At 39.2% G+C, this 3552-nt stretch overlaps 1 pseudogene; it reads left to right on the top strand.

Moving 5' to 3' along the window:
* Nucleotides 1-382: 382 nt before the first annotated feature.
* On the top strand, nt 383-504 carry LOC130038548 (uncharacterized; annotated as a pseudogene).
* Nucleotides 505-3552: the final 3048 nt, after the last annotated feature.

Genomic DNA, 3552 nt, shown 5'->3' with positions numbered 1-3552 from the left:
TTTTGGATTTTGAGAGTTCAGCTAAGTGGATTCTCCATTAAAGCACATGATGAATATCAATATGTGCAGGTTGTTTTCTTCTCATATCTTTTTCTTTTACTCCATTCTTAATTCCATCCTTACTACCCTCATCCAAAACTCTTGGTAGATAGATGATAGATAGATAGATAGATAGATAGATAGATAGATAGATAGGATATTTATCACGGTCACAGTCCTCCCGTTGTTCATCGATTTGCTCGAGTGGGCCCAGTAACGTCTCCATTGTGACACTTGTTACTGTGTTTGGCATATTGAATACATCACAGGGAGCTTGCTAGACTCTGCTGTGCAGGTGAGATACTCTTGGTAGCTTGCCGAGCTCTCTGAGAGGGGCGGAGAAATCGCTTCTCGGCCTTTTGGCTAAGATCAAGTGTGGTATGGATACTTATATAGATTCTTTATATGCATACATATTTGAAGTAGAATGTGCATATAATTTTTTCACTCTGTATTTTATCCAGCATTGTGATTTGGAGGGTTTTTTTTGTTTGTTTGTTTGTGGGCGGAGTGGGACCACACCTCAGGATCATTCCCTTCTCTGTACTCTGGGGTCACTCCTGGTCATGTTGGGGGAACCAACACGTAGGCGATTGAGCCAGGGTATACTGCACACAAGGCAAGTGCCTAAAACCTGATACTGTCACTGTGGCTCTCACTGATTCTTAATTACATTTTTGATACTTTCATAAATTTTATTTTTCCAATGGAGAACATAACAAAAGAGCAAACATATATTTTTCCTACTATTTTGTGAGAAAAATTTTTTATTGTTGATGTTGCTGCTGTTGTTAATACTATTACATAACATGATTTACAATAGTATCACTATTTATTCTGTAGGTTTAGACTGTTACCATTGTACCAACCTGCCATCAAAATGCCACCAAAGTGCCTATATCCCTCTAAAAATAGCCTTAAGGTGTCTTCTCATCTGCCCCTCACTTCCCAACTTTCCAATCCCCCACTGAATAAACATAGTTCTATAATCAGAGTCCAAAGATTTGCTTTCATTGGATATTTTGTTTTGTTTCCTTCTCTACCAATCTGAATAAGATCATCCTGTATTTTTCTTTTACCTGACTTATTTCAAAAGAGTATATTGTGGAATGGGTGGAAAGGGGAGGCAATTTCTGACTTCAGAGGTCACTCCTAGATCAAAAATGGATCAGCCTCTATAAGACAAGCACTTTATTTTTTATTTGTTTGGGGGGCCACAACTGACAGTGTGTAGGGTTTATTCTTGGCTCTGCACTCAGTGTTTATTCCTAGTGATACTCAGAGGAGCATAGGAGGTACTGGGAATCGAACCCAGATTGGCTACATCTATGGCAACTGCCATGCATATGTAGTATCATTACAGTCCCAAGACAAATACCTTCACCCCTGTACTATCTCTCTGGACTCTGAAGAGTGTATTTTCCACATCAAAAGATTCTAAAGGACAGATTCTCAAATGAAAAGATAGCTTTAATGTTTAATATATTTCCATCAACTAAATTTACAGGAAACTCACTTCTCTTATTTATAAACAAGTGAAACATTCATCACTGTCACTGTCACTGTCTCTGTCCTCCCGTTGTTCATCGATTTGCTTGAGCGGGCCCAATAACATTGTGAGACTTGTTACTGTGTTTGGCATATCGAATACATCACCAGGAGCCTGCCAGGCTTTGCTGTACAGGGGAGACACTCTCAGTAGCTTGCCGGGCTCTCTGAGAGGGGTGGAGGAATCAACCTTGGGTCGGCCATGTCAGTCGCATGGAAGGCAAATGCCCTACCCACTGTGCGGGTTGGAAATAAGAAACACTGGAGATCAGTGAAATTTCTCTGTAAACTTGTAACGTGACTTTTGTGATACAAGAAATGGCTTCATGTGGGCGTGAAACCTGAGTAATTGCACAGAGAACCCACACATAAATGGGCACTGTGCTGGGTTTAATGCTCCACTGTCACCATTTTAAAATCTTTAATCACTGGTGAACTAGAGAGCCTGCATTTTTTGTTTCGTTTCCTGACCTCAGTCAAGCACGGATGTGACAGACCAACTCAGGTCTGCCACAGAAATGTAAATAAGATATATGTAAATAAATGAGTGTATGTTTCAATAAAACTTTATTGATCAAATCAAAGGGCAACATACTGAATTTAAGCCAATGGATCACAGTTTATTCACTTCTAGATAAAAGCACTAGATTTAGAATAGGCATTCTGTATTCTAAGAAACTCAGGACCTATGATTAGGTCATTTACTTAAACTGCTCTTAACTTTACCTACTGTCATTTGTTGAAGCCTAATAATAACCTCAATATATTTCATAAGACTCTACTCAAAATTAAATGGGAGGATATAAAGGGCAAGAGAGATAGTGCAGTGGTTAATGTGTTTGCCTTGCACATGGCAGAGCCAAGTTCAATCTCTGGCATCCCACATGATCTCTCAAGCACACCCAGGAGTAATGTTTGAGTGCAAAGCCAGTAGAACTTCTTAGCATCACGAGCTGTAACCCCAAAACCAATAAATAAATAAGTAGATAGATAGATAGATAGATAGATAGATAGATAATGGGAGGATGTATAGAAAGGACCTAGTACCATCTAAGTACAAAACTCCTAGAAGTAACTGTTCTGATTTTACTTCTTTACTTTCTTCCTGTATTACCTTTTTTCTTATTCATATACAGTTGTTTACATATCCCAACACTTTAACACTTCTAAAAATTTTTTTATAATCTTTGTCAGAGGAAGGTTGAAGCCTGTGAATTACTTTTTTTCTTGTAATTTTTGTTATACGAATATTCCTTCAGTCGGAGGCCCTGAGACAAGGAACTGGAGAGAAGTTATTTTCCACCGAAAGACAGATTCACTCAGATCCTGTGACTAGGGTAGAGCGTCCTGACATCTCCTTTTATTACCACCCTACCATACACACCTCTAAAAGAAACAAAGAAGTTGCAGGAAGAACATTGAGGAATTGAGGGATACATTGTTATGTCCCCAAACCAGTTAGTTTCAACCTCCCAGAAAGAAATGCGCAGCCAAGAGCATTCAGGGGCCATAAGCACTCGGGGTTTGCATATCAAAGACAACACTGGCCAACACGTGGGGTCTGTATATCGAAAACAAGCTGGGTCTGGGCTGTGTGAGAAAAGGAAGACTGACTCTTTCAGTATACTGAAACTTATGCTATTTACTGAAGGTAGTTTAAACAATGGGCACTGGTGGAGGGATGGGTATTCGATCATTGTATAACTGAAACCCAAGCACAAAAATTTGTAAGTCTACAACTGTACCTCATGATGTTTCACTAATAAAAATTTAAGGAAAAAAAATAAAATGAAAGAAAAAAAAAGAAAGAGATGTTCAACCTCAATCCAAACCAATCTAGACATACGAGTAATCTCATCCATTTTCATGGGTCCCTGTGTTCCTGCTCGTTTACAGTTCAGTCTACAAGGTGCAGTTCAGTCTACAAGAGCTCATCCTGTTGGTCTAGTCCAGCCCCAACAAAGT

Source organism: Sorex fumeus, unplaced genomic scaffold (genome assembly GCF_029834395.1).
Source record: "Sorex fumeus unplaced genomic scaffold, SorFum_2.1 ptg000006l, whole genome shotgun sequence".
Lineage (NCBI taxonomy): Eukaryota > Metazoa > Chordata > Mammalia > Eulipotyphla > Soricidae > Sorex > Sorex fumeus.
Note: the sequence above shows the minus strand (reverse complement) of the source record. Positions and strands in the feature narration are given on the sequence as shown.